Source organism: Schistocerca serialis, chromosome 3 (assembly GCF_023864345.2).
Source record: "Schistocerca serialis cubense isolate TAMUIC-IGC-003099 chromosome 3, iqSchSeri2.2, whole genome shotgun sequence".
NCBI classification, from domain to species: domain Eukaryota; kingdom Metazoa; phylum Arthropoda; class Insecta; order Orthoptera; family Acrididae; genus Schistocerca; species Schistocerca serialis.
Genome location: NC_064640.1, coordinates 1,049,683,161 through 1,049,711,118, shown reverse-complemented (window position 1 = coordinate 1,049,711,118; position 27,958 = coordinate 1,049,683,161).

The window sequence follows — 27,958 nt, the reverse complement described above, 5'->3', positions numbered from 1 at the left end:
CTTCACTTCATGTTTACTGTATCCCTTGGACCTTCTTATTGACGATGAAACACAGAAATTGCATCCGAATTTTAAACAAAAGGCACAATGCCGACCTAAGTACAAGAGGACTGACACTCTAACTTTCTATGGTTTGATCCTCTCCTGTGAGTCCAGTTTTAGATTCCGATGCTTCACTTCAGGTTTACTGTATCCCTTGGACCTTCTTATTGACGATGAAACACAGAAATTACATCCGAATTTAATACAAAAGGCACAATGCCGGCTTAAATACAAGAGGACTGACACTCTAACTTTCTGTGATTTGAACCTCTCCTGTGATTCCAGTTTTAGATTCCGATGCTTCACTTCAAGTTTACTGTATCCCTTGGACCATCTTATTGACGATGAAACACAGAAATTGCATCCGAATTTAATACATAAGGCACAATGCCGACTTAAGTACAAGAGGACTGACACTCTAACTTTCTCTGATTTGAACCTCTTCTGTGAGTCCAGTTTTAGACTCCGATGCTTCACTTCAGGTTTACTGTATCCCTTGGACCTTCTTATTGACGATGAAACACAGAAATTGCATCCGAAATTAATACAAAAGGCACAATGCCGACTTAAGTACAAGAGGACTGACACTCTAACTTTCTATGGTTTGAACCTCTCCTGTGAGTCCAGTTTTAGATTCCGATGCTTCACTTGAGATTTACTGTATCCCTTGAACCTTCTTATTGACGATGAAACACAGAAATTGCGTCCGAATTTAATACAAAAGGCACAATGCCGACTTAAGTAAAAGAGGTCTAACACTCTAACTTTCTATGATTTGAACCTCTCCTGTGAGTCCAGTTTTTGTTGCCGAGGCTTCACTTCAGGTTTACTGTATCCCTTGGACCTTCTTATTGACGATGAAACACAGAAATTGCATCCGAAATTAACACAAAAGGCACAATGCCGACTTAAGTACAAGAGGACTGACACTCAAACTTTCTCTGATTTGAACCTCTTCTGTAAGTCCAGTTTTAGACTCCGATGCTTCACTTCAGGTTTACTGTATCCCTTGGACCTTCTTATTGACCATGAAACACAGAAATTGCGTCCGAATTTAATACAAAAGGCACAATGCCGATTGAAGTACAAGAGGACTGACACTCTAACGTTCTATGATTTGAACCTCTCCTGTGGGTCCAGTTTTTGTTGCCGAGGCTTCACTTCAGGTTTACTGTATCCCTTGGACCTTCTTATTGACGATGAAACACAGAAATTGCATCCGAATTTAAAACAAAAGGCACAATGCCGACTTAAGTACAAGAGGACTGACACTCTAACTTTCTATGATTTGATCCTCTCCTGTGAGTCCAGTTTTAGATTCCGATGCTTCACTTCAGGTTTACTGTATCCCTTGGACCTTCTTATTGACGATGAAACACAGAAATTGCATCCGAATTTAATACAAAAGGAACAATGCCGGCTTAAATACAAGAGGACTGACTCTCTAACTTTCTGTGATTTGAACCTCTCCTGAGATTCCAGTTTTAGATTCCGATGCTTCAGTTCAAGTTTACTCTATCCCTTGGACCTTCTTATTGACGATGAAACACAGAAATTGCATCCGAAATTAATACAAAACCCACAATGCCGACTTAAGTACAAGAGGACTGACACCCTAACTTTCTATGATTTGAACCTCTCCTGTGAGTCCAGTTTTAGATTCCGATGCTTCCCTTCAGGTTTACTGTATCCCATGGACCTTCTTATTGACGATGAAACACAGAAATTGCATCCGAATTTAATACAAAAAGCTCAATGCCGGCTTAAGTACAAGAGGACTGACACTGTAACTTTCTATGATTTGAACCTCTCCTGTGATTCCAGTTTTAGATTCCGATGCTTCACTTCAGGTTTACTGTATCCCTGGGACCTTCTTATTGACGATGAATCACAGAAATTGCATCCGAATTTAATACAAAAGGCACAATGCCGGCTTAAGTACAAGAGGACTGACACTCTAACTTTCTATTCTTTGAACCTCTCCTGTGAGTCCAGTTTTAGATTCCGATGCTTCACTTCAGATTTACTGTATCCCTTGGACCTTCTTATTGACGATGAAACACAGAAATTGCGTCCGAATTTAATACAAAAGGCACAATGCCGACTTAAGTACAAGAGTTCTGACACTCTAACTTTCAATGATTTGAACCTCTCCTGTGAGTCCAGTTTTTGTTGCCGAGGCTTCACTTCAGGTTTACTGTATCCCATGGACCTTCTTATTGACGATTAAACACAAAAATTGCATCCGAATGTAATACAAAAGGCTCAATGCCGGCTTAAGTACAAGAGGACTGACACTCTAACTTTCTATGATTTGAACCTCTCCTATGATTCCAGTTTTAGATTCCGATGCTTCACTTCAGGTTTACTGTATCCCTTGGTCCTTCTTATTGACGATGAAACACAGAAATTGCATCCGAATTTAATACAAAAGGCACAATGCCGGCTTAAGTACAAGAGGACTGACACTCTAACTTTCTATGATTTGAACCTCTCCTGTGAGTCCAGTTTTAGATTCCGATGCTTCACTTCAGATTTACTGTATCCCTTGGACCTTCCTATTGACGATTAAACACAGAAATTGAGTCTGAATTTAATACAAAAGGCACAATGCCGACTTAAGTAGAAGAAGTCTGACACTCTACCATTCTATGATATGAACCTCTCCTGTGAGTCCAGTTTATGTTGCCGAGGCTTCACTTCAGGTTTACTGTGTCCCTTGGACCTTCTTATTGACGATGAAACACAGAAATTGCATCCGAAATTAATACAAAAGGCACAATGCCGACTTAAGTACAAGAGGACCGACACTCTAAGTTTCTATGATTTGAACCTCTCCTGTGAGTCAGGTTTTAGTTTCCGATGCTTCACTTCAGGTTTACTGAATCCCTAGGACCTTCTTATTGACAATGAAGCACAGAAATTGCATACGAATTTAATACAAAAGGCACTGTGCCGACTTAAGTACAAGAGGACTGACACTCTAACTTTCTATGATTTGAACCACTCCTGTGAGTCCAGTTTTAGATTCCGATGCTTCACTTCAGGTTTACTGTATCCCTTGGACCTTCTTATTGACGATGAAATACAGAAATTGCATCCGAATTTAATACAAAATTCACAATGCCGACTTAAGTACAAGAGGACTGACACTCTAACTTCCTTTGATTTAAACCTCTCCTGTGATTCCAGTTTTAGATTCCGATGCTTCACTTCAGGTTTTCTGTATCCCTTGGACCTTCTTATTGACGATGAAACACAGGATTTGCATCCCAATTTAGTACAAATGGCTCAATGCCGACTTAAGTACAAGAGGACTGACACTCTAACTTTCTATTATTTGAACCACTCCTGTGAGTCCAGTTTTAGATTCCGATGATCCACTTCAGGTTTACTGTATCCCTTGGACCTTCTTATTGACGATGAACCACAGAAATTGCATCCGAAATTAATACAAAAGGCACAATGCCGACTTAAGTACAAGAGGACTGACACTCTAACATTCTATGATTTGAACCTCTCCTGTGAGACCAGTTTATGTTGCCTAGGCTTCACTTCAGGTTTACTGTGTCCCTTGGACCTTCTTATTGACGATGAAACACAGAAATTGCATCCGAAATTAATACAAAAGGCACAATGCCGACTTAAGTACAAGAGGACTGACACTCTAACTTTCTATGATTTGAACCTCTCCTGTGAGTCCAGTTTTAGATTCCGATGCTTCACTTCAGATTTACTGTATCCCTTGAACCTTCTTATTGACGATGAAACACAGAAATTGAGTCCGAATTTAATACAAAAGGCACAATGCCGACTTAAGTACAAGAGTTCTGACACTCTAACTTTCTATGATTTGAACCTCTCCTGTGAGTCCAGTTTTTGCTGCCGAGGCTTCACTTCAGGTTTACCGTATCCCTTGGACCTTCTTATTGACGATGAAACACAGAAATTGCATGCGAAATTAATACAAAAGGCACAATGCCGACTTAAGTACAAGAGGACTTACACTCTAAGTTTCTATGATTTGAACCTGTCCAGTGATTCCAGTTTTAGATTCCGATGCTCACTTCATGTTTTCTGTAAGCCTTGGTCCTTCTTATTGACGATGAAACACAGAAATTGCATCCGAATTTAATACAAAAGGCACAATGCCGACTTAAGTACAAGAGGACGGACACCCTAACTTTCTATGATTTGAACCTCTCCTGTGAGTCCAGTTTTAGATTCCGATGCTTCACTTCAAGTTTACTGTATCCCATGGACCTTCTTATTGACGATTAAACACAAAAATTGCATCCGAATTTAATACAAAAGGCACAATGCCGACTTAAGTACAAGAGTTCTGACACTCTAACTTTCTATGATTTGAACCTCTCCTGTGAGTCCAGTTTTTGTTGCCGAGGCTTCACTTCAGGTTTACTGTATCCCTTGGACCTTCTTATTGACGATGAAACACAGAAATTGCATGCGAAATTAATACAAAAGGCACAATGCCGACTTAAGTACAAGAGGACTTACACTCTAAGTTTCTATGATTTGAACCTCTCCTGTGATTCCAGATTTAGATTCCGATGCTTTACTTCAGGTTTACTGTATCCCTTGGACCTTCTTATTGACGATGAAACACAGAAATTGCATCCGAAGTTAATACAAATGGCACAATGCCGACTTAAGTACAAGAGGACTGACACTCTAGCTTTCTATGATTTGAACCTCTCCTGTGAGTCCAGTTTTAGATTCCGATGCTTCACTTCAGATTTACTGTATCACTTGGACCTTCTTATTGACGATGAAACACAGAAATTGCGTCCGAATTTAATACAAAAGGCACAATGCCGACTTAAGTACAAGAGGTCTGACCCTCTAACTTTCTATGATTTGAACCTCTCCTGTGAGTCCAGTTTTTGTTGCCGAGGCTTCACTTCAGGTTTACTGTATCCCTTGGACCTTCTTATTGACGATGAAACACAGAAATTGCATCCGAAATTAATACAAAACCCACAATGCCGACTTAAGTACAAGAGGACTGACACCCTAACTTTCTATGATTTGAACCTCTCCTGTGAGTCCAGTTTTGGATTCCGATGCTTCACTTCAGGATTACTGTATCCCATGGACCTTCTTATTGACGATGAAACACAGAAATTGCATCCGAATTTAATACAAAAGGCTCAATGCCGGCTTAAGTACAAGAGGACTGACACTCTAACTTTCTATGATTTGAACCTCTCCTGAGATTCCAGTTTTAGATTCCGATGCTTCACTTCAGGTTTACTGTATCCCTTGGACCTTCTTATTGACGATGAAACACAGAAATTGCATCCGAATTTAATACAAAAGGCACAATGCTGGCTTAAGTACAAGAGGACTGACACTCTAACTTTCTATTTTTGAACCTCTCCTGTGAGTCCAGTTTTAGATTCCGATGCTTCACTTCAGATTTACTGTATCCCTTGGACCTTCTTATTGACGATGAAACACAGAAATTGCGTCCGAATTTAATACAAAAGGCACAATGCCGACTTAAGTACAAGAGGTCTGACACTCTAACTTTCTATGATTTGAACCTCTCCTGTGAGTCCAGTTTATGTTGCCTATGCTTCACTTCAGGTTTACTGAGTCCCTTGGACCTTCTTATTGACGATGAAACACAGAAATTGCATCCGAAATTAATACAAAAGGCACAATGCCGACTTAAGTACAAAAGGACTGACACTCTAACTTTCTATGATTTGAACCTCTCCTGTGAGTCCAGTTTTAGATTCCGATGATTCACTTCAGATTTACTGTATCCCTTGAACCTTCTTATTGACGATGAAACACAGAAATTGAGTCCGAATTTAATACAAAAGGCACAATGCCGACTTAAGTACAAGAGTTCTGACACTCTAACTTTCTATGATTTGAACCTCTCCTGTGAGTCCAGTTTTTGTTGCCGAGGCTTCACTTCAGTTTACTGTATCCCTTGGACCTTCTTATTGACGATGAAACACAGAAATTGCATGCGAAATTAATACAAAAGGCACAATGCCGACTTAATTACAAGAGGACTTACACTCTAAGTTTCTATGATTTGAACCTGTCCTGTGATTCCAGTTTTAGATTCCGATGCTCACTTCATGTTTTCTGTATCCCTTGGTCCTTCTTATTGACGATGAGACACAGAAATTGCATCCGAATTTAATACAAAAGGCACAATGCCGACTTAAGTACAAGAGGACGGACACCCTAACTTTCTATGATTTGAAACTCTCCTGTGAGTCCAGTTTTAGATTCCGATTCTTCACTTCAGGTTTACTGTATCCCATGGACCTTCTTATTGACGATTAAACACAAAAATTGCATCCGAATTTAATACAAAAGGCTCAATGCCGACTTAAGTACAAGAGGACTGACACTCTAACTTTCTATGATTTGAACCTCTCCTGTGATTCCAGTTTTAGATTCCGATGCATCACTTCAGGTTTACTGTATCCCTTGGTCCTTCTTATTGACGATGAAACACAGAAATTGCATCCGAATTTAATACAAAAGGCACAATGCCGGCTTAAGTACAAGAGGACTGACACTCTAACTTTCTATGATTTGAACCTCTCCTGTGAGGCCAGTTTTAGATTCCGATGCTTCACTTCAGATTTACTGTATCCCTTGGACCTTCTTATTGACGATTAAACACAGAAATTGAGTCTGAATTTAATACAAAAGGCACAATGCCGACTTAAGTAGAAGAGGTCTGACACTCTACCTTTCTATGATATGAACCTCTCCTGTGAGTCCAGTTTATGTTGCCGAGGCTTCACTTCAGGTTTACTGTGTCCCTTGGACCTTCTTATTGACGATGAAACACAGAAATTGCATCCGAAATTAATACAAAAGGCACAATGCCGACTTAAGTACAAGAGGACTGACACTCTAAGTTTCTATGATTTGAACCTCTCCTGTGAGTCAGGTTTTAGTTTCCGATGCTTCACTTCAGGTTTACAGAATCCCTAGGACCTTCTTATTGACAATGAAGCACAGATATTGCATTCGAATTTAATACAAAAGGCACTGTGCCGACATAAGTACAAGAGGACAGACACCTTAACTTTCTATGATTTGAACCACTCCTGTGAGTCCAGTTTTAGATTCCGATGCTTCACTTCAGGTTTACTGTATCCCTTGGACCTTCTTATTGACGATGAAACACAGAAATTGCATCCGAATTTAATACAAAATTCTCAATGCCGACTTAAGTTCAAGAGGACTGACACTCTAACTTTCTTTGATTTGAACCTCTCCTGTGATTCCAGTTTTAGATTCCGATGCTTCACTTCAGGTTTTCTGTATCCCTTGGACCTTCTTATTGACGATGAAACACAGGAATTGATTCCCAATTTAGTACAAATGGCACAATGCCGACTTAAGTACAAGAGGACTGACACTCTAACTTTCTATTATTTGAACCACTCCTGTGAGTCCAGTTTTAGATTCCGATGATCCACTTCAGGTTTACTGTATCCCTTGGACCTTCTTATTGACGATGAACCACAGGAATTGCATCCGAAATTAATACAAAAGGCACAATGCCGACTTAAGTACAAGAGGACTGACACTCTAACTTTCTATGATTTGAACCTCTCCTGTGAGTCCAGTTTATGTTGCCTAGGCTTCACTTCAGGTTTACTGTGTCCCTTGGACCTTCTTATTGACGATGAAACACAGAAATTGCATCCGAAATTAATACAAAAGGCACAATGCCGACTTAAGTACAAGAGGACTGACACTCTAACTTTCTATGATTTGAACCTCTCCTGTGACTCCAGTTTTAGATTCCGATGCTTCACTTCAGATTTACTGTATCCCTTGAACCTTCTTATTGACGATGAAACACAGAAATTGAGTCCGAATTTAATACAAAAGGCACAATGCCGACTTAAGTACAAGAGTTCTGACACTCTAACTTTCTATGATTTGAACCTCTCCTGTGAGTCCAGTTTTTGTTGCCGAGGCTTCACTTCAGGTTTACTGTATCCCTTGGACCTTCTTATTGACGATGAAACACAGAAATTTCATGCGAAATTAATACAAAAGGAACAATGCCGACTTAAGTACAAGAGGACTTACACTCTAAGTTTCTATGATTTGAACCTGTCCTGTGATTCCAGTTTTAGATTCCGATGCTCACTTCATGTTTTCTGTATCCCTTGGTCCTTCTTATTGACGATGAAACACAGAAATTGCATCCGAATTTAATACAAAAGGCACAATGCCGACTTAAGTACAAGAGGACGAAAACCCTAAATTTCTTTGATTTGAACCTCTCCTGTGAGTCCAGTTTTAGATTCCGATGCTTCACTTCAGGTTTACTGTATCCCATGGACCTTCTTATTGACGATTAAACACAAAAATTGCATCCGAATTTAATACAAAAGGCTCAATGCCGGCTTAAGTACAAGACGACTGACACTCTAACTTTCTATGATTTGAACCTCTCCTGTGATTCCAGTTTTAGATTCCGATGCTTCACTTCAGGTTTACTGTATCCCTTGGTCCTTCTTATTGACGATGAAACACAGAAATTGCATCCGAATTTAATTCAAAAGGCACAATGCCGGCTTAAGTACAAGAGGACTGACACTCTAACTTTCTATGATTTGAACCTCTCCTGTGAGTCCAGTTTTAGATTCCGATGCTTCACTTCAGATTTACTGTATCCCTTGGACCTTCTTATTGACGATTAAACACAGAAATTGAGTCCGAATTTAATACAAAAGGCACAATGCCGACTTAAGTAGAAGAGGTCAGACACTCTACCTTTCTATGATATGAACCTCTCCTGTGAGTCCAGTTTATGTTGCCGAGGCTTCACTACAGGTTTACTGTGTCCCTGGACCTTCTTATTGACGATGAAACACAGAAATTGCATCCGAAATTAATACAAAAGGCACAATGCCGACTTAAGTACAAGAGGACTGACACTCTAAGTTTCTATGATTTGAACCTCTCCTGTGAGTCAGGTTTTAGTTTCCGATGCTTCACTTCAGGTTTACTGAATCCCTAGGACCTTCTTATTGACAATGAAGCACAGAAATTGCATACGAATTTAATACATAAGGCACTGTGCCGACTTAAGTACAGGAGGACGGACACTCTAACTTTCTATGATTTGAACCACTCCTGTGAGTCCAGTTTTAGATTCCGATGCTTCACTTCAGGTTTACTGTATCCCTTGGACCTTCTTATTGACGATGAAACACAGAAATTGCATCCGAATTTAATACAAAATTCACAATGCCGACTTAAGTACAAGAGGACTGACACTCTAACTTTCTTTGATTTGAACCTCTCCTGTGATTCCAGTTTTAGATTCCGATGCTTCACTTCAGGTTTTCTGTATCCCTTGGACCTTCTTATTGACGATGAAACACAGGAATTGCATCCCAATTTAGTACAAATGGCACAATGCCGACTTAAGTACAAGAGGACTGACACTCTAACTTTCTATTATTTGAACCACTCCTGTGAGTCCAGTTTTAGATTCCGATGATCCACTTCAGGTTTACTGTATCCCTTGGACCTTCTTATTGTCGATGAACCACAGAAATTGCATCCGAATTTAATACAAAAGGCACAATGCCGGCTTAAGTACAAGAGGACTGACACTCTAACCTTCTCTGATTTGAACCTCTTCTGTTAGTCCAGTTTTAGATTCCGATGCTTCACTTCAGGTTTACTGTATCCCTTGGACCTTCTTATTGACGATGAAACACAGAAATTGCATCCGAATTTAATACAAAAGGCACAATGCCGACTTAGGTACAAGAGGACTGACACTCTAACTTTCTATGATTTGAACCTCTCCTGTGAGTCCAGTTTTAGATTCCGATGCTTCACTTCAGGTTTACTGTATCCCTTGGACCTTCTTATTGACGATGAAACACAGAAATTGCATCCGAATTTAATACAAAAGGCACAATGCCGGCTTAAGTACAAGAGAACTGACACTCTAACTTTCTATGATTTGAACCTCTCCTGTGATTCCAGTTTTAGATTCCGATGCTTCACTTCAAGTTTACTCTATCCCTTGGACCTTCTTATTGACGATGAAGCACAGAAATTGCATCCGAAATTAATACAAAAGGCACAATGCCGGCTTAAGTACAAGAGGACTGAAACTCTAAATTTCTATGATTTGAACCTCTCCTGTGATTCCAGTTTTAGATTCCGATGCTTCACTTCAAGTTTACTGTATCCCTTGGACCTTCTTATTGACGATGAAACACAGAAATTGCATCCGAAATTAATACAAAAGGCACAATGCCGACTTAAGTACAAGAGGACTTACACTCTAAGTTTCTATGATTTGAACCTCTCCTGTGAGACCAGTTTTAGATTCTGATGCTTCACTTCATGTTTACTGTATCCCTTGGACCTTCTTATTGACGATGAAACACAGAAATTGCATCCGAATTTAATACAAAAGGCACAATGCCGACTTAAGTACAAGAGGACTGACACTCTAACTTTCTATGATTTGAACCTCTCCTGTGAGTCCAGTTTTAGATTCCGATGCTTCACTTCTGATTTACTGTATCCCTTGAACCTTCTTATTGACGAAGAAACACAGAAATACCGTCCGAATTTAATACAAAAGGCACAATGCCGACTTAAGTACAAGAGGTCTGACACTCTAACTTTCTATGATTTGAACCTCTCCTGTGAGTCCAGTTTTTGTTGCCGAGTCTTCACTTCAGGTTTACTTTATCCCTTGGACCTTCTTATTGACGATGAAACACAGAAATTGCATGCGAAATTAATACAAAAGGCACAATGCCGACTTAAGTACAAGAGGACTGACACTCTAAGTTTCTATGATTTGAACCTCTCCTGTGAGTCAGGTTTTAGTTTCCGATGCTTCACTTCAGGTTTACTGAATCCCTAGGACCTTCTTATTGACAATGAAGCACAGAAATTGCATACGAATTTAATACAAAAGGCACTGTGCCGACTTAAGTACAAGAGGACTGACACTCTAACTTTCTATTATTTGAACCACTCCTGTGAGTCCAGTTTCAGATTCCGATGATCCACTTCAGGTTTACTGTATCCCTTGGACCTTCTTATTGACGATGAACCACAGAAATTGCATCCGAAATTAATACAAAAGGCACAATGCCGACTTAGGTACAAGAGGACTGACACTCTATCTTTCTGTGATTTGAACCTCTCCTGTGAGTCCAGTTTTAGATTCCGATGCTTCACTTCAGGTTTACTGTATCCCTTGGACCTTCTTATTGACGATGAAACACAGAAATTGCATCCGAATTTAATACAAAAGGCACAATGCCGGCTTAAGTACAAGAGGACTGACACTCTAACTTTCTATGATTTGAACCTCTCCTGTGATTCGAGTTTTATATTCCGATGCTTCACTTCAAGTTTACTCTATCCCTTGGACCTTCTTATTGACGATGAAACACAGAAATTGCATCCGAAATTAATACAAAAGGCAAAATGCCGGCTTAAGTACAAGAGGACTGAAACTCTAACTTTCTATGATTTGAACCTCTCCTGTGATTCCAGTTTTAGATTCCGATGCTTCACTTCAAGTTTACTGTATCCCTTGGACCTTCTTATTGACGATGAAACACAGAAATTGCATCCGAAATTAATACAAAAGTCACAATGCCGACTTAAGTACAAGAGGACTTACACTCTAAGTTTCTATGATTTGAACCTCTCCTGTGAGTCCAGTTTTAGATTCTGATGCTTCACTTCATGTTTACTGTATCCCTTGGACCTTCTTATTGACGATGAAACACAGAAATTGCATCCGAATTTAATACAAAAGGCACAATGCCGACTTAAGTACAAGAGGACTGACACTCTAACTTTCTATGATTTGAACCTCTCCTGTGAGTCCAGTTTTAGATTCCGATGCTTCACTTCTGATTTACTGTATCCCTTGAACCTTCTTATTGACGATGAAACACAGAAATACCGTCCGAATTTAATACAAAAGGCACAATGCCGACTTAAGTACAAGAGGTCTGACACTCTAACTTTCTATGATTTGAACCTCTCCTGTGAGTCCAGTTTTTGTTGCCGAGGCTTCACTTCAGGTTTACTTTATCCCTTGGACCTTCTTATTGACGATGAAACACAGAAATTGCATGCGAAATTAATACAAAAGGCACAATGCCGACTTAAGTACAAGAGGACTTACACTCTAAGTATCTATGATTTGAACCTGTCCTGTGATTCCAGTTTTAGATTCCGATGCTCACTTCATGTTTTCTGTATCCCTTGGTCCTTCTTATTGACGATGAAACACAGAAATTGCAACCGATTTTAATACAAAAGGCACAATGCCGACTTAAGTACAAGAGGACTGACACCCTAACTTTCTATGATTTGAACCTCTCCTGTGAGTCGAGTTTTAGATTCCGATGCTTCACTTCAGGTTTACTGTATCCCATGGACCTTCTTATTGACGATTAAACACGGAAATTGCATCCGAATTTAATACAAAAGGCTCAATGCCGGCTTAAGTACAAGAGGACTGACACTCTGACTTTCTATGATTTGAACCTCTCCTGTGATTCCAGTTTTAGATTCCGATGCGTCACTTCAGGTTTACTGTATCCCTTGGACCTTCTTAGTGACGATGATACACAGAAATTGCATCCGAATTAAACACAAAAGGCACAATGCCGGCTTACGTACAAGAGGACTGACACTCTAACTTTCTATGATTTGAACCTCTCCTGTGAGTCCAGTTTTAGATTCCGATGCCTCACTTCAGATTTACTGTATCCCTCGGACCTTCTTATTGACGATTAAACACAGAAATTGCGTCCGAATTTAATACAAAAGGCACAATGCCGACTTAAGTAGAAGAGGTCTGACACACTAACTTTCTATGATTTGAACCTCTCCTGTGAGTCCAGTTTATGTTGCCGAGGCTTCACTTCAGGTTTACTGTGTCCCTTGGACCTTCTTATTGACGATGAAACACAGAAATTGCATCCGAAATTAATACAAAAGGCACAATGCCGACTTAAGTACAAGAGGACTGACACTCTAAGTTTCTATGATTTGAACCTCTCCCGTGAGTCAGGTTTTAGTTTCCGGTGCTTCACTTCAGGTTTACTGAATCCCTACTACCTTCTTATTGACAATGAAGCACAGAAATTGCATAGGAATTTAAAACAAAAGGCACTGTGCCGACTTAAGTACAAGAGGACAGACACTCTAACTTTCTATGATTTGAACCACTCCTGTGAGTCCAGTTTTAGATTCCGATGCTTCACTTCAAGTTTACTGTATCCCTTGGACCTTCTTAATGACGATGAAACACACAAATTGCATCCGAATTTAATACTAAAGGCACAATGCCGACTTAAGTACAAGAGGACTGACACCCTAACTTTCAATGATTTGAACCTCTCCTGTGAGTCCAATTTTTGATTCCGATGCTTCACTTCAGGTTTACTGTATCCCTTGGACCTTCTTATTGACGATGAAACACAGAAATTGCATCCGAATTTAATACAAAAGGCACAATGCCGACTTAAGTACAAGAGGACTGACACTCTAACTTTCTTTGATTTGAACCTCTCCTGTGATTCCAGTTTTGGATTCCTATGCTTCACTTCAGGTTTTCTGTATCCCTTGGACCTTCTTATTGACGATGAAACACAGGAATTGCATCCCAATTTAGTACAAAAGGCACAATACCGACTTAAGTACAAGAGGACTGACACTCTAACTTTCTATTATTTGAACCACTCCTGTGAGTCCAGTTTTAGATTCAGATGCTTCACTTCAGGTTTACTGTATCCCTTGGACCTTCTTATTGACAATGAAACACAGAAATTGCATCCGAAATAAATACAAAAGCACAATGCCGACTTAAGTACAAGAGGACCGACACTCTTACTTTCTATGTTTCGAACCACTCCTGTGAGTCGAGTTTTAGATTCCGATGCTTCACTTCAGGTTTACTGTATCCCTTGGACCTTCTTATTGACGATGAAAGACATAAATTGCATCCGAATTTAATACAAAAGGCACAATGCCGACTTAAGTACAAGTGGAAGGACACTCTAACTTTCTATGATTTGAACCTCTCCTGTGAGTCCAGTTTTAGATTCCAATGCTTGACTTCAGATTTACTGTATCCCTTGGACCTTCTTTTTGACCATGAAACACAGAAATTGCATTCGAAATTAATACAAAAGGTACAATGCCGACTTAAGTACAAGAGGACTGACACTCTAACGTTCAATGATTTGAACCTCTCCTGTGAGTCCAGTTTTTGTTGCCGAGGCTTCACTTCAGGTTTACTGTATCCCTTGGACCTTCTTATTGACGATGAAACACAGAAATTGCATTCGAAATTAATACAAAAGGCACAATGCCGACTTAAGTACAAGAGGACTGACACTCTAAGTTTCTATGATTTGAACCTGTCCTATGTGTCTAGTTTTAGATTCCGATGCTTCACTTCAGGTTTATTGTATCCGTTGGACCTTCTTATTGACGATGAAACACGGAAATTGCATCCGAAATTAATACAATAGGCACAATGCCGACTTAAGTACAAGTGGACAGACACTCTAACTTTCTATGATTTGAACCACTCCTGTGAGGCCAGTTTTAGATTCCGATGCTTCACTTCAGGTTTACTGTATCCCTTGGACCTTCTTATTGACGATGAAACACAGAAATTGCATCCGAATTTAATACAAAAGGTACAATGCCGACTGAAGTACAAGTGGACTGACACTCTAACTTTCTATGATTTGAACCTCTCCTGTGAGTCCAGTTTTAGATTCCAATGCTTAACTTCAGAATTACTTTATCCCTTGGTCCTTCTTTTTGACCATGAAACACAGAAATTGCGTCCGAACTTAATACAAAAGGTACAATGCCGACTGAAGTTCAAGAGGACTGACACTCTAATGTTCTATGATTTGAACCTCTCCTGTGAGTCCAGTTTTTGTTGCCGAGGCTTCACTTCAGGTTTACTGTATCCCTTGGACCTTCTTATTGACGATGAAACACAGAAATTGCATTCGAAATTAATACAAAAGGCACAATGCCGACTTAAGTACAAGAGGACTGACACTCTAAGTTTCTATGATTTGAACCTGTCCTATGAGTCTAGTTTTAGATTCCGATGCTTCACTTCAGGTTTACTGTATCCCTTGGACCTCCTTATTGACGATGAAACACAGAAATTGCATCCGAATTTAATACAAAAGGCACAATGCCGACTTAAGTACAAGAGGACTGACACTCTAAGTTTCTATGATTTGAACCTCTCCTGTGAGTCAGGTTTTAGTTTCCGGTGCTTCACTTCAGGTTTAGTGAATCCCTACTACCTTCTTATTGACAATGAAGCACAGAAATTGCATACGAATTTAAAACTAAAGGCACTGTGCCGACTTAAGTACAAGAGGACTGACACTCTAACTTTCTATGATTTGAACCACTCCTGTGAGTCCAGTTTTAGATTCCGATGCTTCACTTCAGGTTTACTGTATCCCTTGGACCTTCTTAATGACGATGAAACACACAAATTGCATCCGAATTTATTACTAAAGGCACAATGCCGACTTAAGTACAAGAGGACTGACACCCTAACTTTCAATGATTTGAACCTCTCCTGTGAGTCCAATTTTTGATTCCGATGCTTCACTTCAGGTTTACTGTATCCCTTGGACCTTCTTATTGACGATGAAACACAGAAATTGCATCCGAATTTAATACAAAAGGCACAATGCCGACTTAAGTACAAGAGGACTGACACTCTAACTTTCTTTGATTTGAACCTCTCCTGTGATTCCAGTTTTGGATTCCTATGCTTCACTTCAGGTTTTCTGTATCCCTTGGACCTTCTTATTGACGATGAAACACAGGAATTGCATCCCAATTTAGTACAAAAGTCACAATACCGACTTAAGTACAAGAGGACTGACACTCTAACTTTCTATTATTTGAACCACTCCTGTGAGTCCAGTTTTAGATTCAGATGCTTCACTTCAGGTTTACTGTATCCCTTGGACCTTCTTATTGACGATGAAAGACATAAATTGCATCCGAATTTAATACAAAAGGCACAATGCCGACTTAAGTACAAGTGGAAGGACACTCTAACTTTCTAGGATTTGAACCTCTCCTGTGAGTCCAGTTTTAGATTCCAATGCTTGACTTCAGATTTACTGTATCCCTTGGACCTTCTTTTTGACCATGAAACACAGAAATTGCATTCGAAATTAATACAAAAGGCACAATGCCGACTTAAGTACAAGAGGACTGACACTCTAACGTTCAATGATTTGAACCTCTCCTGTGAGTCCAGTTTTTGTTGCCGAGGCTTCACTTCAGGTTTACTGTATCCCTTGGACCTTCTTATTGACGATGAAACACAGAAATTGCATTCGAAATTAATACAAAAGGCACAATGCCGACTTAAGTACAAGAGGACTGACACTCTAAGTTTCTATGATTTGAACCTGTCCTATGTGTCTAGTTTTAGATTCCGATGCTTCACTTCAGGTTTATTGTATCCGGTGGACCTTCTTATTGACGATGAAACACGGAAATTGCATCCGAAATTAATACAATAGGCACAATGCCGACTTAAGTACAAGTGGACAGACACTCTAACTTTCAATGATTTGAACCACTCCTGTGAGGCCAGTTTTAGATTCCGATGCTTCACTTCAGGTTTACTGTATCCCTTGGACCTTCTTATTGACGATGAAACACAGAAATTGCATCCGAATTTAATACAAAAGGCACAATGCCGACTTATGTACAAGAGGACAGACACTCTAACTTTCTATGATTTGAACCACTCCTGTTAGGCCAGTTTTAGATTCCGATGCTTCACTTCAGGTTTACTGTATCCCTTGGACCTTCTTATTGACGATGAAACACAGATATTGCATCCGAATTGAATACAAAAGGCACAATGCCGGCTTAAGTACAAGAGGACTGACACTGTAACCTTCTCTGATTTGAACCTCTTCTGTTAGTCCAGTTTTAGATTCCGATGCTTCACTTCTGGTTTACTGTATCCCTTGGACCTTCTTATTGACGATGAAACACAGAAATTGCATCCGAATTTAATACAAAAGGCACAATGCCGACTTAAGTACAAGAGGACTGACACTCTAACTTTCTATGATTTGAACCTCTCCTGTGAGTCCAGTTTTAGATTCCGACGCTTCACTTCAGGTTTACTGTATCCCTTGGACCTTCTTATTGACGATGAAACACAGAAATTGCATCCGAATTTAATACAAAAGGCACAATGCCGGCTTAAGTACAAGAGGACTGACACTATAACTTTCTATGATTTGAACCTCTCCTGTGATTCCAGTTTTAGATTCCGTTGCTTAACTTCAAGTTTACTGTATCCCTTGGACCTTCTTATTGACGATGAAACACGGAAATTGCATCCGAAATTAATACAAAAGGCACAATGCCGACTTAAGTACAAGAGGTCTTACACTCTAAGTTTCTATGATTTGAACCTCTCCTGTGAGTCCAGTTTTAGATTCTGATGCTTCATTTCATGTTTACTGTATCCCTTGGACCTTCTTATTGACGATGAAACACAGAAATATCATCCGAATTTAATACAAAAGGCACAATGCCGACTTAAGGACAAGAGGACTGACACTCTAACTTTCTATGATTTGATCCTCTCCTGTGTGTCTGGTTTTAGTTTCCGATGCTTCACTTCAGGGTTACTGAATCCCTAGGACCTTCTTATTGACAATGAAGCACAGAAATTGCATACGAATTTAATGCAAAAGGCACAGTGCCGACTTAAGTACAAGAGGACTGACACTCTAACTTTCTGTGATTTGAACCACTCCTGTGAGTCCAGTTTTAGATTCCGATGCTTCACTTCAGGTTTACTGTATCCCTTGGACCTTCTTATTGACGATGAAACACAAAAATTGCATCCGAATTTAATACAAAAGGCACAATGCCGACTTAAGTAGAAGAGGACTGACACCCTAATTTTCTATGATTTGAACCTCTCCTGTGAGTCCAATTTTTGATTCCGATGCTTCACTTCAGGTTTACTGTATCCCTTGGACCTTCTTATTGACGATGAAACACATAAATTGCATCCGAATTTAATACAAAAGGCACAATGCCGACTTAAGTACAAGTGGACTGACGCTCTAACTTTCTATGATTTGAACCTCTCCTGTGAGTCCAGTTTTAGATTCCAATGCTTCACTTCAGAATTACTTTATCCCTTGGTCCTTCTTTTTGACCATGAAACACAGAAATTGCGTCCGAACTTAATACAAAAGGTACAATGCCGACTGAAGTTCAAGAGGACTGACACTCTAATGTTCTATGATTTGAACCTCTCCTGTGAGTCCAGTTTTGGTTGCCGAGGCTTCACTTCAGGATTACTGTATCCCTTGGACCTTCTTATTGACGATGAAACACAGAAATTGCATTCGAAATTAATACAAAAGGCACAATGCCGACTTAAGCACAAGAGGACTGACACTCTAAGTTTCTATGATTTGAACCTGTCCTATGAGTCTAGTTTTAGATTCCGATGCTTCACTTCAGGTTTACTGTATCCCTTGGACCTTCTTATTGACGATGAAACACAGAAATTGCATCCGAATTAAATACAAAAGGCACAATGCCGACTTAAGTACAAGAGGACAGACACTCTAACTTTCTATGATATGAACCACTCCTGTGAGGCCAGTTTTAGATTCCGATGCTTCACTTCAGGTTTACTGTATCGCTTGGACCTTCTTATTGACGATGAAACACAGATATTGCATCCGAATGTAATACAAAAGGCACAATGCCGGTTTAAGTACAAGAGGACTGACACTCTAACCTTCTCTGATTTGAACCTCTTCTGTTATTCCAGTTTTAGATTCCGATGCTTCACTCCAGGTTTACTGTATCCCTTGGACCTTCTTATTGACGATGAAACACAGAAATTGCATGCGAATTTAATACAAAAGGCACAATGCCGACTTAAGTACAAGAGGACTGACACTCTAACTTTCTATGATTTGAACCTCTCCTGTAGGTCCAGTTTTAGATTCCGATGCTTCCCTTCAGGTTTACTGTATCCCTTGGACCTTCTTATTGACGATGAAACACAGAAATTGCATCCGAATTTAATACAAAAGGCACAATGCCGGCTTATGTACAAGAGGACTGACACTCTAACTTTCAATGATTTGAACCTCTCCTGTGATTCCAGTTTTAGATTCCGATGCTTCACTTCAAGTTTATTGTATCCCTTGGACCTTCTTATTGACGATGAAACACAGAAATAGCATCCGAAATTAATACATAAGGCACAATGCCGACTTAAGTACAAGAGGACTGACACTCTAACTTTCTATGATTTGAACCTCTCCTGTGAGTCCAGTTTTAGATTCCGATGCTTCACTTCCGGTTTACTGTATCCCTTGGACCTTCTTATTGACGATGAAACACACAAATTGCATCCGAATTTCATACAAAAGGCACAATGCCGACTTAAGTACAAGAGGACTGACACCCTAACTTTCTATGATTTGAACCTCTCCTGTGAGTCCAATTTTCGATTCCGATGCTTCACTTCAGGTTTACTGTATCCCTTGGACCTTCTTATTGACGATGAAACACAGAAATTGCATCCGAATTTAATACAAAAGGCACAATGCCGACTTAAGTACAAGAGGACCGACACTCTAACTTTCTTTGATTTGAACCTCTCCTGTGTGTCTGGTTTTAGTTTCCGATGCTTCACTTCAGGGTTACTGAATCCCTAGGACCTTCTTATTGACAATGAAGCACAGAAATTGCATACGAATTTAATGCAAAAGGCACAGTGCCGACTTAAGTACAAGAGGACTGACACTCTAACTTTCTGTGATTTGAACCACTCCTGTGAGTCCAGTTTTAGATTCCGATGCTTCACTTCAGGTTTACTGTATCCCTTGGACCTTCTTATTGACGATGAAACACAAAAATTGCATCCGAATTTAATACAAAAGGCACAATGCCGACTTAAGTAGAAGAGGACTGACACCCTAATTTTCTATGATTTGAACCTCTCCTGTGAGTCCAATTTTTGATTCCGATGCTTCACTTCAGGTTTACTGTATCCCTTGGACCTTCTTATTGACGATGAAACACATAAATTGCATCCGAATTTAATACAAAAGGCACAATGCCGACTTAAGTACAAGTGGACTGACACTCTAACTTTCTATGATTTGAACCTCTCCTGTGAGTCCAGTTTTAGATTCCAATGCTTCACTTCAGAATTACTTTATCCCTTGGTCCTTCTTTTTGACCATGAAACACAGAAATTGCGTCCGAACTTAATACAAAAGGTACAATGCCGACTGAAGTTCAAGAGGACTGACACTCTAATGTTCTATGATTTGAACCTCTCCTGTGAGTCCAGTTTTTGTTGCCGAGGCTTCACTTCAGGATTACTGTATCCCTTGGACCTTCTTATTGACGATGAAACACAGAAATTGCATTCGAAATTAATACAAAAGGCACAATGCCGACTTAAGTACAAGAGGACTGACACTCTAAGTTTCTATGATTTGAACCTGTCCTATGAGTCTAGTTTTAGATTCCGATGCTTCACTTCAGGTTTACTGTATCCCTTGGACCTTCTTATTGACGATGAAACACAGAAATTGCATCCGAATTTAATACAAAAGGCACAATGCCGACTTAAGTACAAGAGGACAGACACTCTAACTTTCTATGATATGAACCACTCCTGTGAGGCCAGTTTTAGATTCCGATGCTTCACTTCAGGTTTACTGTATCCCTTGGACCTTCTTATTGACGATGAAACACAGATATTGCATCCGAATGTAATACAAAAGGCACAATGCCGGTTTAAGTACAAGAGGACTGACACTCTAACCTTCTCTGATTTGAACCTCTTCTGTTACTCCAGTTTTAGATTCCGATGCTTCCTTCAGGTTTACTGTATCCCTTGGACCTTCTTATTGACGATGAAACACAGAAATTGCATGCGAATTTAATACAAAAGGCACAATGCCGACTTAAGTACAAGAGGACTGACACTCTAACTTTCTATGATTTGAACCTCTCCTGTAGGTCCAGTTTTAGATTCCGATGCTTCACTTCAGGTTTACTGTATCCCTTGGACCTTCTTATTGACGATGAAACACAGAAATTGCATCCGAATTTAATACAAAAGGCACAATGCCGACTTAAGTACAAGAGGACTGACACTCTAACTTTCTTTGATTTGAACCTCTCCTGTGATTCCAGTTTTAGATTCCGATGCTTCACTTCAGATTTCCTGTATCCCTTGGACCTTCTTATTGACGATGAAACACAGGAAATGCATCCCAATTTAGTACAAATTGCACAATGCCGACTTAAGTACAAGAGGACTGACACTCTAACTTTCTATTATTTGAACCTCTCCTGTGATTCCAGTTTTAGATTCCGATGCTTCACTTCAGGTTTACTGTATCCCTTGGACCTTCTTATTGACGATGAAACACAGAAATTGCATCCGAAATTAATACAAAAGGCACAATGCCGACTTAAGTACAAGAGGACCGACACTCTAGTTTTCTATGGTTCGAACCACTCCTGTGAGTGGAGTTTTAGATTCCGATGCTTTACTTCAGGTTTGCTGTATCCCTTGGACCTTCTTATTGACGATGAAACACAATAATTGCATCCGAATTTAATACAAAAGGCACAATGCCGTCTTAAGTACAAGTTAACTGACACTCTAACTTTCTATGATTTGAACCTCTCCTGTGTGTCCAGTTTTAGATTCCAATGCTTCACTTCAGATTTACTGTATCCCTTGGACCATCTTTTTGAACATGAAACACAGAAATTGCGTCCGAATTTAATACAAAAGGCACAATACCGACTGAAGTTCAAGAGGACTGACACTCTAACGTTCTATGATTTGAACCTCTCCTGTGAGTCCAGTTTTTGTTGCCGAGGCTTCACTTCAGGTTTACTGTATCCCTTGGACCTTCTTATTGACGATGAAACACAGAAATTGCATTCGAAATTAATACAAAAGGCACAATCCCGAGTTAAGTACAAGAGGACTGACACTCTTAGTTTCCATGATTTGAACCTGTCCTATGAGTCTAGTTTTAGATTCCAATGCTTCACTTCAGGTTTACTGTATCCCTTGGACCTTCTTATTGACGATGAAACACAGATATTGCATCCGAATTTAATACAATAGGCACAATGCCGCCTTAAGTACAAGAGGACTGACTCTCTAACCTTCTCTGATTTGAACCTCTCCTGTCAGTCCAGTTTTAGATTCCGATGCTTCACTTCAGGTTTACTGTATCCCTTGGACCTTCTTATTGACGATGAAACACAGAAATTGCATCCGAATTTAATACAAAAGGCACAATGCCGGCTTATGTACAAGAGGACTGACACTCTAACTTTCTATGATTTGAACCTCTCCTGTGATTCCAGTTTTAGATTCCGATGCTTCACTTCAAGTTTAATGTATCCCTTGGACCTTCTTATTGACGATGAAACACAGAAATTGCATCCGAAATTAATACAAAAGGCACAATGCCGACTTAAGTACAAGAGGACTTACACTCTAAGTTCCTATGATTTGAACCTCTCCTGTGAGTCCAGTTTTAGATTCTGATGCTTCTCTTCATGTTTACTGTATCCCTTGGACCTTCTTATTGACGATGAAACACAGAAATTGCATCCGAATTTAATACAAAAGGCACAATGCCGACTTAAGTACAAGAGGACTGACACTCTAACTTTCTATGATTTGATCCTCTCCTGTGAGTCAGGTTTTAGTTTCCGATGCTTCACTTCAGATTTACTGAATCCCTAGGACCTTCTTATTGACAATGAAGCACAGAAATTGCATAAGAATTTAATACAAAAGGCACAGTGCTGACTTAAGTACAAGAGGACTGACACTCTAACTTTCTATGATTTGAACCACTCCTGTGAGTCCAGTTTTAGATTCCGATGCTTCACTTCCGGTTTACTGTATCCCTTGGACCTTCTTATTGACGATGAAACACACAAATTGCATCCGAATTTCATACAAAAGGCACAATGCCGACTTAAGTACAAGAGGACTGACACCCTAACTTTCTATGATTTGAACCTCTCCTGTGAGTCCAATTTTTGATTCCGATGCTTCACTTCAGGTTTACTGTATCCCTTGGACCTTCTTATTGACGATGAAACACAGAAATTGCATCCGAATTTAATACAAAAGGCACAATGCCGACTTAAGTACAAGAGGACTGACACTCTAACTTTCTTTGATTTGAACCTCTCCTGTGATTCCAGTTTTAGATTCCGATGCTTCACTTCAGATTTCCTGTATCCCTTGGACCTTCTTATTGACGATGAAACACAGGAATTGCATCCCAATTTAGTACAAATGGCACAATGCCGACTTAAGTACAAGAGGACTGACACTCTAACTTTCTATTATTTGAACCTCTCCTGTGATTCCAGTTTTAGATTCCGATGCTTCACTTCCGGTTTACTGTATCCCTTGGACCTTCTTATTGACGATGAAACACATAAATTGCATCCGAAATTAATACAAAAGGCACAATGCCGACTTAAGTACAAGAGGACCGACACTCTAGTTTTCTATGATTCGAACCACTCCTGTGAGTGGAGTTTTAGATTCCGATGCTTCACTTCAGGTTTGCTGTATCTCTTGGACCTACTTATTGACGATGAAACACAATAATTGCATCCGAATTTAATACAAAAGGCACAATGCCGACTTAAGTACAAGTTAACTGGCACTCTAACTTTCTATGATTTGAACCTCTCCTGTGATTCCAGTTTTAGATTCCGATGCTTCACATAAGTTTACTGTATCCCTTGGACCTTCTTATTGACGATGAAACACAGAAATTGGGTCCGAAATTAATACAAAAGGCACAATGCCGGCTTAAGTACAAGAGGACTGACACTCTAACTTTCTATCATTTGAACCTCTCCTGTGATTCCAGTTTTAGATTGCGATGCTTCACTTCAAGTTTACTGTACCCCTCGGACCTTCTTATTGACGATGAAACACAGAAATTGCATCCGAAATTATTACAAAAGGCACAATGCCGACTTAAGTACAAGAGGACTTACACTCTAAGTTTCTATGATTTAAACCTCTCCTGTGAGTCCAGTTTTAGATTCTGATGCTTCACTTCATGTTTACTGTATCCCTTGGACTTTCTTATTGACGATGAAACACAGAAATTGCATCCGAATTTAATACAAAAGGCACAATGCCGACTTAACTACAAGAGGACTGACACACTAACTTTCTATGATTTGATCCTCTCCTGTGAGTCAGGTTTTAGTTTCCGATGCTTCACTTCAGGTTTACTGAATCCCTAGGACGTTCTTATTGACAATGAAGCACTGAAATTGCATACGAATTTAATACAAAAGGCACAGTGCCGACTTAAGTACAAGATGACTGACACTCTAACTTTCTATGATTTGAACCACTTCTGTGAGTCCAGTTTTAGTTTCCGATGCTTCACTTCAGGTTCACTGTATCCCTTGGACCTTCTTATTGACGATGAAACACACAAATTGCATCCGAATTTAATACAAAAGGCACAATGCCGACTTAAGTACAAGAGGACTGACACTCGAACTTTCTATGATTTGATCCTCTCCTGTGAGTCCAATTTTTGATTCCGATGCTTCACTTCAGGTTTACTGTATCCCTTGGACCTTCTTATTGACGATGAAACACAGAAATTGCATCCGAATTTAATACGAAAGGCACAATGCCGACTTAAGTACAAGAGGGCTGACAATCTAACTTTCTTTGATTTGAACCTCTCCTGTGATTCCAGTTTTAGATTCCGATGCTTCACTTCAGGTTTTCTGTATCCCTTGGACCTTCTTATTGACGATGAAACACAGGAATTGCATCCCAATTTAGTACAAAAGGCACAATGCCGACTTAAGTACAAGAGGACTGACACTCTAAATTTCTATTATTTGAACCTCTCATGTGAGTCCAGTTTTAGATTCCGATGCTTCACTTCAGGTTTACTGTATCCCTCGGACCTTCTTATTGACGATGAAACACTGAAATTGCATCCGAAATTAATACAAAAGGCACAATGCCGACTTAAGTACAAGAGGACCGACACTCTAACTTTCTATGATTCGAACCACTCCTGTGAGTCGAGTTTTAGATTCCGATGCTTCACTTCAGGTTTACTGTATACCTTGGACCTTCTTATTGACGATGAAACACATAAATTGCATCCGAATTTAATACAAAAGTCACAATGCCGACTTAAGTACAAGTGGACAGACACTCAAACTTTCTATGATTTGAACCACTCCTGTGAGTCGAGTTTTAGATTCCGATGTTTCACTTCAGGTTTACTGTATCCCTTGGACCTTCTTATTGACGATGAAACACTTAAATTGCATCCGAATTTAATACAAAAGGCAAAATGCCGACTGAAGTTCAAGAGGACTGACACTCTAACGTTCTATGGTTTGAACCTCTCCTGTGAGTCCAGTTTTTGTAGCCGAGGCTTCACTTCAGGTTTACTGTATCCGTTGGACATTCTTATTGACGATGAAACACAGAAATTGCATCCGAAATTAATACAAAAGGCATAATGCCGACTTAAGTACAAGAGGACAGACAATCTAACTTTCTATGATTTGAACCACTCCTGTGAGGCCAGTTTTAGATTCCGATGCTTCACTTCAGGTTTACTGTATCCCTTGGACCTTCTTATTGACGATGAAACACAGAAATTGCATCCGAATTTAATACAAAAGTCACAATGCCGACTTAAGTACAAGAGGACTGACACTCTAAGTTTCTATGATTTGAACCTGTCCTTTCATTCCAGTCTTAGATTCCCATGCTCACTTCAGGTTTTCTGTATCCCTTGGTCCTTCTTATTGACGATGAAACACAGAAATTGCATCCGAATTTAATACAAAAGGCACAATGCCGACTTAAGTACAAGAGGACTGACACCCTAACTTTCTATGATTTGAACCTCTCCTGTGAGTCCAGTTTTAGATTCCGATGCTTCACTTCAGGTTTACTGTATCCCAAAGACCTTCTTATTGACGATGAAACACAGAAATTGCATCCGAATTTAATACAAAAGACTCAATGCCGGCTTAAGTACATGAGGACTGACACTCTAACTTTCTATGATTTGAACCTCTCCTGTGATTCCAGTTTTAGATTCCGATGCTTCACTTCAGGTTTACTGTATCGCTTGGACCTTCTTATTGACGATGAAACACAGAAATTGCATCCGAATTTAATACAAAAGGCACAATGCCAGCTTAAGTACAAGAGGACTGACACTCTAAATTTCTATGATTTAAACCTCTCCTGTGAGTCCAGTTTTAGATTACGATGCTTCACTTCAAATTTACTGTATCCCTTGGACCTTCCTATTGACGATGAAACACAGAAATTGCGTCCGAATTTAATACAAAAGGCACAATGCCGACTTAAGTACAAGAGGTCTGACACTCTCACTTTCTATGATTTGAACCTCTCCTGTGAGTCCAGTTTATGTTGCCGAAGCTTCACTTCAGGTTTACTGTGTCCCTTGGACCTTCTTATTGACGATGAAACACAGAAATTGCATCCGAAATTAATACAAAATGCACAATGCCGACTTAAGTACAAGAGGACTGACACTCTAACTTTCTATGATTTGAACCTCTCCTGTGAGTCCAGTTTTAGATTCCGATGCTTCACTTCAGATTTACTGTATCCCTTGGACCTTCTTATTGATGATGAAACACAGAAATTTCGTCCGAATTTAATACAAAAGGCACAATGCCGACTTAAGTACGAGAGGTCTGACACTCTAACTTTCTATGATTTGAACCTCTCCTGTGAGTCCAGTTTTTGTTGCCGAGGCTTCACTTCAGGTTTACTGTATCCCTTGGACCTTCTTATTGACGATGAAACACAGAAATTGCATCCGAAATTAATACAAAAGGCACAATGCCGACTTAAGTACAAGAGGACTGACACTCTAAGTTTCTATGATTTGAACCTCTCCTGTGAGTCCAGTTTTTGTTGCCAAGGCTTCACTTCAGGTTTACTGTGTCCCTTGGACCTTCTTATTGACGATGAAACACAGAAATGGCATCCGAAATTAATACAATAGGCACAATGCCCACTTAAGTACAAGAGGACTGACACTCTAACTTTCTATGATTTGAACCTCTCCTGTGAGTCCAGTTTTAGATTCCGATGCTTCACTTCAGATTTACTGTATCCCTTGAACCATCTTATTGACGATGAAACACAGAAATTGCGTCCGAATTTAATACAAAAGGCACAATGCCGACTTAAGTACAAGAGGTCTGACACTCTACCTTTCTATGATTTGAACCTCTCCTGTGAGTCCAGTTTTTGTTGCCGAGGCTTCACTTCGGGTTTACTGTATCCCTTGGACCTTCTTATTGACGATGAAACACAGAAATTGCATCCGAAATTAATACAAAAGGCACAATGCCGACTTAAGTACAAGAGGACTGACACTCTAAGTTTCTATGATTTGAACCTGTCCTGTGATTCCAGTTTTAGATTCCGATGCTCATTTCAGGTTTTCTGTATCCCATGGTCCTTCTTATTGACGATGAAACACAGAAATTGCATCCGAATTTAATACAAAAGGCACAATGCCGACTTAAGTTCAAGAGGACTGACACCCTAACTTTCTATGATTTGAACCTCTCCTGTGAGTCCTGTTTTAGATTCCGATGCTTCACTTCAGGTTTACTGTATCCCATGGACATTCTTATTGACGATTAAACATAGAAATTGCATCCGAATTTAATACAAAAGCCTCAATTCCGGCTT